General features: G+C 39.0%; 1 pseudogene; it reads right to left on the reverse strand.

Annotated features, from left to right (window-relative positions):
• Nucleotides 1–2,117: 2,117 nt before the first annotated feature.
• Nucleotides 2,118–10,528, reverse strand: LOC120416199 (uncharacterized; annotated as a pseudogene).
• Between the last annotated feature and the right edge of the window lie 1,744 nt (nt 10,529–12,272).

The following is a 12,272-nucleotide window of genomic DNA, read 5'->3' on the forward strand; positions in this document are numbered from 1 at the left end:
AGACCCCGCTTTCGAGGTTGGCCAAATTTTGTGCACATTCGCCATATTTTAACGCAAAAGGGGGGGAGACTCCTCGATTTTTAATGAACAGCACACGGTAAACACGATTTTCGTTAATTGGGCCAAATGGGAAATTTATTACTACCTAGCCAAGATGACGGTGGTGATGATGCTGACGATGGCCATTACGTGGAGCACGCCGTTTTTAAGTAATTAGTCGTTTATTAATAATTAACGCGACTTGTTAATTAGTATGTGCGCGCGCCCTTCGAACGGGAGGGAATTCGCTTTCTCATTACGATAATTGGGTGAGAGTATCGAGATAGGTGAAAAAATTATGATCGTATGCTGGCCACAAAACTGATAAAAGATTTGAACGAAAAACAAATTTAAGTGTTCAATTTTAAAGATAAAACTCAAAGAAAAGTAAATCAACATTAAATTAAAATACAGTTTATGACACTTGGGCTTCTATTCCCTTGAAACGTACTCATCATCTCAAAATCTCTCCCCTTTCGGAAAGGATCCCCCCACATTAAATAACCTCATAAAAGATTACCCACACAAATTGTTGCGTAATTAAGCCCGGCTGTTTTAGTTCATGTCGTTGGTGGTTTTCCATCAAGTTGGAGCAGGATCAAAGGAGAAAGCTCCCACAGATTCCGGCCAACCAGAGGCTGAGAGAAGAAGGCCTCGGAAGTGGCACCAGCCGGGTAATTGTTACCCCGTCTCTCAGGACTGTGGCGTTGTCTCGTGTGACGACGACAATTTAAGTGTTTTATACCCACGTGAGTATCACATCCTTATGGCTGTGTAGGTGGGTGATTAAACGGTTAAATGTGGCTCAGTTTTGCATCGCGAACGGGCAACGGAAGTTAGTTAATGGGAGGGTGAATTATTGAGGTTATAAATGGTTGAGACTACATGAAACTCGCATTAAACCTTGAAGGTTTTTGAAGAGTATAAAAATTCTGTGAAAAATTGTGAAAAAAAGTGATGGCCAAAAACAGAAAATGCATGGGAAACAGCGCATACTCGTCTGACGAAAATAGACTTTGAAATCATTTTCGTAAAATGCTTGTAATAGACAGAGGAATAACTTTTTGTAAAAGTCGAATCAAATATAAATGTTCACAGAAAGCTGCTCTACTAGTTAGTGTACATGGTTTTAGTAAATTTCAAGGAACACCCCGGAGTATCGAGCATCATTCAAACACCACTGCATAGAGTGATGGGAATGAGTATTTTTCCCCTGCGTACTAAAGTTCTTTCAAATCTTGCTCATTTCAAGATAAAGATGAGTGATAAAGATTTCTTGCTTTCTTAAGAAATTTGAAAAAAAACCTTTTGAACCCTTCAAATCTCCCCAGGAGAGCACGTACGAAGATTTAAAACCAACTTTACGCCCTAGTGCAAACCTCGAAATGCTCTTCGACAGATGAGAGCGAATTCGGCATCCCATCCCACATGGGTGACATTGGTTACGATTTTCGGTTTTATAGACCACGCGCGCGTGCACTTCTCTCCAGAAAATGGGCACATTTCGGAGGCAGATCAACGTGAACGATGTTCGTTCCACGCGTGTGTTTGTGTTTGCCTAACAAATTGAGTGACGTTCAGCATGTGTCATGAGTGTATTACACTGTACAAAATTTGAAATTTGAACGATGCAATATGAGTTCATGACTATAATATAGATTTTCAAATAATAAAAAAAATAAAAACTTGTTAAAAAATCAAATAATTTAATTTTCAGTGCAGCAAAGGTCGTAATCCTCATCATTCCGGGTAAAGGTTTCACAAGAAGTACAATTTCATTTTAGCGAAAGTGGATTTTAATGGATGGTGTCGTCTGGTCCTGCCCCCCCCCCCCCCCCCCCCTAGGGAAAGTGTCGTGTCAGCGGAATTCCGGATCTGGTGAAAGATGGCGCCACGATAAAGCAGCTGTTTTATGGCACGTTTTACTCGCGTGTGTTGCAATTAGACAGACTATGTGTGGCAAGGTTAGCGAGGATTCGACAATATGTCGTAACGATGCTATTCCGGAAAAGAAAGGGGTTGATTTTAATCAGCGTTTGAGGGATTGTGGTTTAGGGATGGAATTAAGTTGAGTTGAGTTGAGTTGAGTTGAGTTGAGTTGAGTTGAGTTGAGTTGAGTTGAGTTGAGTTGAGTTGAGTTGAGTTGAGTCTATTTTAAAGTTTTTAAGCGATAACACCCCTTTTCTTGGCACAGCAAATAGCAAACAATCCCAGCCTGATTTATGAAGTCCCCACTGACAGAACTAAACACATCTCAACCGGTTGAAAAAGGGTCCGCTACCAAATCTTTAACGCAAACATCCTCCAACCAAAACCCATCTCTCAACGACGACAACGACGGTTCCGCTCTTTAAGGTGACAACAATATCTTCATCCGAAGGGAAACCCGTAAATTTATTGATTCCTCCAAAGCCTCGGTTGGGTCATTTTTTACCCTCAATTTATAATCACTTATACACATGTATACATTGTCGTTTGCTGCTGCTGCTCGACCCTTAAAAGAATCTTAAGGAGGTACTCCGAACCCCTTGCATTGAGGCAGTAAAATCCAGGGTATTGCACGAGATAACGGGTAGAATTTGTGTGGAAGCTCTTTTACTGTTCCAGAAAGCGTCGTAAAGGAGCTTTTCCCAGCTTGCCCCTATATAGCCTGTAATGTTGGCTTCCGCCTGAACAGGTTACAATACTTATCTATTAATCCTCTCGTTCCTCCACCTCTCAAGCTGACAAGGGTTATAATTTCCCAGGTTCAACCTTGAGGTACATCTAAACCGAGGGGGGAGTTGGGATTTTCAGCTTACCTGCAAAAAAGAAAAGTGAAAAAAGAAGACATTAGATTTGGAAGAAACGAAGTTATCATTGGGGTAGGAAAATAATTCAACCAAAAAGTCATACTGTCACGAAGTCATTCCTCAAAGCTTTGCCTGATGATTCTAATCTCAAGAACTCCAAAATTAGTATTCCCAACCTCAGCGCAAGAGTCAGCCTGATGGAAATCGACCAACCGTGAAGCGAATGGCAACCTTGAGGAAAAGTTGTTGTTTTTTCCTCCAATCCTAACCATACGCATGCCAAAACAACGTGTAACCTGTAGTAGAACCGCGGGGGGCTTAGTGAAGGGATCTTTCATGTAAATGGAAACGAAATTGGCTTGGGTTGATTCTTGGCAGTCGGGGCACGATTTTTGATCCTAGGACTTGCTTGCTGCTTGTGGAAGGAACTAGCTTAGTAATACTCAATGATGGCATGCTTTTTTAGTTCAGACAAAAAGACAAAAAGACAAAAAGACAAAAAGACAAAAAGACAAAAAGACAAAAAGACAAAAAGACAAAAAGACAAAAAGACAAAAAGACAAAAAGACAAAAAGACAAAAAGACAAAAAGACAAAAAGACAAAAAGACAAAAAGACAAAAAGACAAAAAGACAAAAAGACAAAAAGACAAAAAGACAAAAAGACAAAAAGACAAAAAAGACAAAAAGACAAAAAGACAAAAAGACAAAAAGACAAAAAGACAAAAAGACAAAAAGACAAAAAGACAAAAAGACAAAAAGACAAAAAGACAAAAAGACAAAAAGACAAAAAGACAAAAAGACAAAAAGACAAAAAGACAAAAAGACAAAAAGACAAAAAGACAAAAAGACAAAAAGACAAAAAGACAAAAAGACAAAAGACAAAAAGACAAAAAGACAAAAAGACAAAAAGACAAAAAGACAAAAAGACAAAAAGACAAAAAGACAAAAAGACAAAAAGACAAAAAGACAAAAAGACAAAAAGACAAAAAGACAAAAAGACAAAAAGACAAAAAGACAAAAAGACAAAAAGACAAAAAGACAAAAAGACAAAAAGACAAAAAGACAAAAAGACAAAAAGACAAAAAGACAAAAAGACAAAAAGACAAAAAGACAAAAAGACAAAAGACAAAAAGACAAAAAGACAAAAAGACAAAAAGACAAAAAGACAAAAAGACAAAAAGACAAAAAGACAAAAAGACAAAAAGACAAAAAGACAAAAAGACAAAAAGACAAAAAGACAAAAAGACAAAAAGACAAAAAGACAAAAAGACAAAAAGACAAAAAGACAAAAAGACAAAAAGACAAAAAGACAAAAAGACAAAAAGACAAAAAGACAAAAAGACAAAAAGACAAAAAGACAAAAAGACAAAAAGACAAAAAGACAAAAAGACAAAAAGACAAAAAGACAAAAAGACAAAAAGACAAAAAGACAAAAAGACAAAAAGACAAAAAGACAAAAAGACAAAAAGACAAAAAGACAAAAAGACAAAAAGACAAAAAGACAAAAAGACAAAAAGACAAAAAGACAAAAAGACAAAAAGACAAAAAGACAAAAAGACAAAAGACAAAAAGACAAAAAGACAAAAAGACAAAAAGACAAAAGACAAAAAGACAAAAAGACAAAAAGACAAAAAGACAAAAAGACAAAAAGACAAAAAGACAAAAAGACAAAAAGACAAAAAGACAAAAAGACAAAAAGACAAAAAGACAAAAAGACAAAAAGACAAAACGACAAAAAGACAAAAAGACAAAAAGACAAAAGACAAAAAGACAAAAAGACAAAAAGACAAAAAGACAAAAAGACAAAAAGACAAAAAGACAAAAAGACAAAAAGACAAAAAGACAAAAAGACAAAAAGACAAAAAGACAAAAAGACAAAAGCATAAGCATAGGTGCCCACCCGCAGTTGCTACTCCGTTATTGACCAGGACCTCCAGAAGTTACATCCACGAGCCGTGGAAGATGAGTGGGTGCTATCTTTCCTCGCTTCGCAACTTCTCAAAGGCCCCTATCATGCTGATCAATACCGGCGCCGGCTACGACCAGTGGTAAGGTCACGGGGAAGTGGATGGGAATGTTAGTCCGATACATGAGTGATAGAGACCGCCCAATCGACTGCTTCTCCGACAAAGTATCACATGAGTTTTGAGGGGGTTAGTAGATGGGTATGAGGTCAGGATTCACGAGTGGCAGTGATGTGACCATGAGCATTTTGTTTATCGGTTGAAAATTTTAAATCTTAGGCAGCCGGCTGCGGAAAGATGAATATTTGATTATTTGTAATGTGTTTTAATCGAACGCGTGCCAACCGAGCAGTAGTGCTATGGGCTGGACTTATCAGTATATTTTTACTGTATTTACAATTTAGATAACGCGGACAAATTTCGAAAATAGTTAATGAAAGATGCATTACTCTTCATAAAATCGATAGTTTAATGAGTTTATACTAAAACTGCCAGTTGGAATAAATTATTACGATCAACGAATATAAACGAAAAGAAAACAGGACACCACTTAACCGATTGCAATGAAATTAAAACAATAACTTAAACGTGATGATCTCTTTAATGACAATAGAAACATTTTTAATTATCGACCGATTTTTAATTATTTCGCGGCAAAAGAATAATATTAAGCCATTGAGAAGAATGAGGAAATATTCAAAAGCACGGAAAAGAGGAAACCGGAAAACTGGATAATCAACAGAAACAAACGCGCCTGAATCGAAGCCGAACAAAAATAAACAACTTTTCACAGATCTAATCATATGAAAGATAACGAAAAAACCGGCGTTACGAAACGATAGCGACGCGGAACGTTTAACAGCACCGAATCGACTCGACAAAAAGACAAAAAGACAAAAAGACAAAAAGACAAAAAGACAAAAAGACAAAAAGACAAAAAGACAAAAAGACAAAAAGACAAAAAGACAAAAAGACAAAAAGACAAAAAGACAAAAAGACAAAAAGACAAAAAGACAAAAAGACAAAAAGACAAAAAGACAAAAAGACAAAAAGACAAAAAGACAAAAAGACAAAAAGACAAAAAGACAAAAAGACAAAAAGACAAAAAGACAAAAAGACAAAAAGACAAAAAGACAAAAAGACAAAAAGACAAAAAGACAAAAAGACAAAAAGACAAAAAGACAAAAAGACAAAAAGACAAAAAGACAAAAAGACAAAAAGACAAAAAGACAAAAAGACAAAAAGACAAAAAGACAAAAAGACAAAAAGACAAAAAGACAAAAAGACAAAAAGACAAAAAGACAAAAAGACAAAAAGACAAAAAGACAAAAAGACAAAAAGACAAAAAGACAAAAAGACAAAAAGACAAAAAGACAAAAAGACAAAAAGACAAAAAGACAAAAAGACAAAAAGACAAAAAGACAAAAAGACAAAAAGACAAAAAGACAAAAAGACAAAAAGACAAAAAGACAAAAAGACAAAAAGACAAAAAGACAAAAAGACAAAAAGACAAAAAGACAAAAAGACAAAAAGACAAAAGACAAAAAGACAAAAAGACAAAAAGACAAAAAGACAAAAAGACAAAAAGACAAAAAGACAAAAAGACAAAAAGACAAAAAGACAAAAAGACAAAAAGACAAAAAGACAAAAAGACAAAAAGACAAAAAGACAAAAAGACAAAAAGACAAAAAGACAAAAAGACAAAAAGACAAAAAGACAAAGAGACAAAAAGACAAAAAAGACAAAAAGACAAAAAAGACAAAAAAGACAAAAAAGTCAAAAAAGACAAAAAAGACAAAAAAGACATAAAAGACAAAAAAGACAAAAAAGACAAAAAGACAAAAAGACAAAAAGACAAAAAGACAAAAAGACAAAAAGGCAAAAAGACAAAAAGACAAAAAGACAAAAAGACAAAAAGACAAAAAGACAAAAAGACAAAAAGACAAAAAGACAAAAAGACAAAAAGACAAAAAGACAAAAAGACAAAAAGACAAAAAGACAAAAAGACAAAAAGACAAAAAGACAAAAAGACAAAAAGACAAAAAGACAAAAAGACAAAAAGACAAAAAGACAAAAAGACAAAAAGACAAAAAGACAAAAAGACAAAAAGACAAAAAGACAAAAAGACAAAAAGACAAAAAGACTCAAGACTACACCAAAAGCATGCGCCAGCCGCGAATAGCATCAGTCGATAAATTATTAAAGCAATTAAGTCTTTTTTTATTTATTCATCCTGATAAACGAGTGGGAAACCACGTTCACCACAACCGCAGAGAAAGCCGCGATGTGGGGGCAGTCAAACAAAAAAAAACACAACCCAAACGGTTCATTCAACCAAGCACTCTTCAGAGATAATGAATTTAAATGAACGCTCGCGACGTGGCTTCCTGGAAAATTTCGTCCGCCAAGTTGTCATTATTTAATCACTCCTACCCCCCTCAAGAAGGCAATTAAAAATGTTGATTTGTTGACCAAAAGTTGGCAGCGACCCCCCAGGTGGCCATAAATAAGACCCCCGGCGGGCTATCCGATGCATGCCGGCCGATCGCGCCCCGAAGAAATGATTCAAAGACCCGACATTTGCGTATCTTGAGATGAACCACGGTGTGGGCGGTTAAAATAATGGCCAAACCCTCATTAAACTGTCCTGACAAGCCGGAAAATGAGGCAATCCCTCGCCGGGGGGAGGGGAAGATGGCCGACAGGTAATTTAGACTGCCGGGGGGCCGCTCATTTTGGTGAAGTTTGGATGACGAGGGGCAAACAAGATAAATAAGAAAAGGACATCGCCAGGATGACATTGGCACCAGTGGCGGGCGCATAATTTGGGAACGCGATGACGTTCGGAGCAGGGATGTAGTTTCAGTTTTTTTGTAGACTTCGAGTAGGGCTGAACCTGAACTTGGACTGAACCCAAACTAAGACTGTGGCTGAATCTGAACTGGGGCTGAACCTGGACTGGGATTGAACCTGAACTGCGACTTAACCTGGACTGGGGTCTAACCTGAGCTGGGGCTGAACTTGGACTGGCCTGAAACTTGATTATATATGAATATTTAGGGCTGAACCTGATCTGGAACTGAACCTGGACTGGGACTGAGCCTGAACCTGAACTGCGACTCATCCTGGACTGGGTTTGAACCTGAGGTGGGGCTGAACCTAGACTGGGATGAACCTTTTTTATATATGAATCTTTAGGGCTTAACTTGAACTGCGACTGAACCTGGACTGGGACTGGGACTGGGACTGGGACATAAAAAAGACAAAAATCTATATTGGGGCTGAACCTGATCTGGAACTGAACCTGGACTGGGGCTGAACCTGGACTGGGACTGAAGCTGGACTGGGACTGAGCCTGAACTGGCATTTTACCTGGACTGGAGCTGAACCTGGACTGTGGCTGAACCTGAACTGGGACTGAACCTTATTTATATTTATCTGTAGGGCTGAACTTGAACTAGGACTGAACCTGGACCGGGACTGAACCTGAAATGGGACTGAACATAAAGCGGCTGAACTTGAACTGGGACTGAACTTGAACTGTGGCCGAACATGAACTGGGACTGAACCTTATTTATATATGAATCTGTAGGGCTGAACTTGAACTGGGACTGAACCTGGACTGGGACTGAACCTGAAATGGGACTTAACATAAATAAGATATGAATCTATATTGGGGCTGACCATGAACTCGGACTGAACCTGAACTGGGACTGAACTTGAACTGGGACTGAACCTGGACTGTGACTGAGCCTGGACTTGGGCTGAACCTAAATAAGATATGAATCTGTATTGGAGATGAACTTGAATTGGAACTGAACTAAGACTTGAGCTGAACTTGAAATAGGACTGAACGTAACACCAAATCCACCTTAATTAATACCTCAACAATTCCCAATAACTCCTTCTGAACTTTCAATCTACACCCAAGTCCCACCAATCCAGCCGTGACTACAACCCTAGCCGAATGGATCCCCCGGGTAGCAAGACTTGGCCTCACCGCCGGAGAGCAGTTATTTAATTACGCCGGCTGCTGTGGCCGGAAAGGAGCGCCAGATTAGAAATTGTCAGCTTCTCCGAATCTACCCCACAAAGTCAAGCACCCCCACCGCAAACCGTATTCTACTAAATTATTCCCATTTCGTAGCTGCTTGAAGACCTTTCTCCCAAGGCTGTCGGTATTTATCTTGTCACTCTGTGATGGGTTTTTTTTGCGCCAGCAGCTGCAAAAAAAGGTAATTAATTTAACTTTTCTTGACTGATAGTGCGTGGGGGTTGAGCTTCGCGGAACCGAAAAAGTTTGTTGTGCCTTTGGAAAAGGGCCGCCGTCAAAGGATTTTGCGAAAAGTTTGCGATTGAACGGATATCGAAGGCGAAACTTTAAATTAGAAGTTGTGCTCTGAATGAGAGTGTTTGAGTTTAAGGAATAAATTAAGCTGTATCAGTGTTGCTTCGAACCTTTATTTCAACGCTTCAAACAACCTTTGAACTTGGTCAATCTTCAACACTGGTAGAATCTCTTCGAACCGATCTCGCTGCTCCAAGTCCCGCTCCCGTCCACCTCCAACCCTGGTGACATCCGCCTCCGCTAGTGCATCGGCCTGACCAATGGCCACCAGCAGTCGCCTGTCCGCGGGATTCAACTCCTCCATAAGAGCGGCAATGTTCCGCAGGTAGCGCTTGGCCATCGTCAAGTCCCGGTAGATGTATGCCTGCAGGTAAACCCCGAAGCAGAGGTTGCCTTGCGTTACCGTTTGCTGTAGATTTCGGGGACCGTAGAGTTGAAGCAGTATTTGCTGGGCTTCGGAGAAGGTGTTCATGCCGTCTTCGACGGCGTTCATGGTGACCAGGTACAGGGCGTAATCTTCCAGGGCGCGGGCGTAGACGATGCTTGGGGAGCCGTAGTGGTACCAGGCAAGACTGACGGCTTGGGTGATGAGCAGCTTGGCCTGACGGAATAGCTTGAGTGGGATGCAGGTTTTTGACAGGTGACTGAAGATCTGGATCACTTGTTTGGGAGAAGTTTGGTGATTCAGATCTCGGAAGGCTTCAACGGCGTACCGATGACTGTCTTCAAACTTGCATTTTTCGAAACATTGAGCCGAAATTGAATAATTTAAGCTGATCCGAAGACCTACTGGAACGTGTAAGCTGGTCATCATGGATCGAATAACTTCGCCACTCCTCTCCACTTCGGAGTGTTTGGTCAGTACTTGCGAAACAAGCATCTGACTCATAACTTCAAGCTGACGCAGTGGCTGACCATCAGCCAAACCGAGAGCAACTTCAAACACTTGAATCGCTTCTTTGTGCCAACCAGCTTCCGCTAAGAAATGTCCCAACCTTAAGCTGCTTTCAAAAACCAACGATTCTTCCTGGGCAACGTTCTTCGTGAGTTGATCAACGTAGTTGGTCCTCTCGGTCTCCAAGTACTGGACACACTTAACGATCTTCCACTGATACCGGTCACTATAACCTACAACTCTTGTCAAGTTGGTCGGTTTCAGCAAAATCTCCCGAAGATCTCCAACACGACCGGGATTCTCACAAAGCTCCTCCAAGGCGTTGATCATCACTTTGGTGGGAAGTGATTCAATCTGCGTTGCTACGTGCTCAACTGGCAAGCTTCGGATGAAAGCCTGAAGTGACAGGTTCTGCAGGGATGGAGCTGAAGCGCCACCACTGGTCGAGTTCTGTAACATCTCTGCGGCGTTCAGAGGCCAAAGTCCCATGGTTTTTTTGGTAATTAATTGGATGCTCAAAACAGTAATGATGTGTTCAGGCTGTAAGCATCCGTTTAAGTACTGGGTTGATTTCGTTTACCTATTTTCAGGTATAATTTACGCAAAAAATCAAATGTATAATTTACAGCAAATAAAAAGAAACAGCTTACAATGTTGTTTGATCCAAATAAATCATATCGAATTTCAAACAATTAGTGCTGAAATAGCATACCTTTATATTAATATTAACTAATGGGTTTTCAATCATCTGAATAATTCCAATTATAATGTGTAAAACAGAAACTTCTCAAATTACCTGCAAAAGTTCATTAACCCCGCGGGAAAACCATGCAACCATGCACATCCAACAAATTCACCGTTAATAAAGAGCCAATAAAGGCACCGCGCCGGCCCGTCGAGATCCAATTTGTATGGAATTGAATTTCCACCATTTGCATATAAATCGAATGAATATTTGAAAGTCATCCATAATAACAGGTTCGCGAGGAGTGCGTACCAACCCCGAATGCAAAATGTTTTCTTCCTGCCCATCAGTTCCAGCGTTCCCACGATCATTTAACAACTGTGCGGAGGAAACTTTTTTTTCTATTAGCTTCATGAATAAAAAATCACTTCATTCTGCACGAGCCTGGTGGGCGCTGTGTGTGTGTGGAAAAATGTATAAATTTTCACATTTATCACAACCGCCCGTAAACTGCTATTACCGCGTATTTATGATGAGCTTTTTTTTGGGTTGGCTTGTATGATTTCGTTTGCTGGTTTTGTGTGTTTGTCAATGGAGCAGTTTCGAAACTGTTGTTCCGTTCACCTAGCTCCGACAACGCTTTTGTTCCCCACCCCCTCTCTCGCTGGAAATCCCCGGAACTGGAAGGATTGGATTGCGCAAACCGAGTGTAAACATTTGGGCTGTGAAATATTCATCATATTTTTAACAAATAGTACTTGACAGCTGGAGGAGTTCGCGGAAGAGGGAAATGAGCATGGTTTGAACCAGGGTGCTGAATAGTGGTCCGCAAAACGGCCTCAATTTTGAACTGTCAAAGTGGAACCAATTTACTGTTCGCCAAAAGTAGAGAGTATTGTAATCAATCATTAAAAAAATGTTTTTTTTCAAGAATGTTTTTTTTGTGTTTAGGCTGGTACAAATATTTTTAAAAGTTTTTGTCACCCCCCCCCCCCCCTTCCCCTTCCAAATTAGCCCGAAAAATCAAAATTTCAATGAAAATTCAAGTGCAACCAGTTGAAATCAAATTGAAATACATTCTTCTGCGTTTTAAATCATTTTTAGCATGTTTGGGTTTATTAAAAAATCTTAAGATTTTTTGAAAATTTTCGATGCAAAATTTTTTTTTTTCGATACAATTTTTGTTTTTGTCAGATCTTAGATTTTTTGAAAACTAATGATTGCAAAACAACTGAACTAGTGTAAAATGCATTTTAAAACACTTTTTTCATTTAAATGTGAAGACTATGGCTTGTTATTTAAATTTTTACATTTTTTTATTTTTTTGCCCCCCCCCCCAGGGCCGAGGGACAAAAACTTTTTTAAATATTTGCATCGGCCTTAAGACCTGAAGTTCAAGTCAAGAAATGTTTAAAAATTGATGGCGAGATCGTCATTTTTTATAATTATGAATTAAAGTTGTTTATGGAGTCGATGCGGCTGTATCCATCCAGAACCTGTCTTAATTTTGATTTGATCAGCTTCGCTAGAATTAGCGATGTTTTTTCG

The sequence above is a fragment of the Culex pipiens genome, chromosome 2 (genome assembly GCF_016801865.2).
Source record: "Culex pipiens pallens isolate TS chromosome 2, TS_CPP_V2, whole genome shotgun sequence".
Taxonomy (NCBI): Eukaryota; Metazoa; Arthropoda; class Insecta; order Diptera; family Culicidae; genus Culex; species Culex pipiens.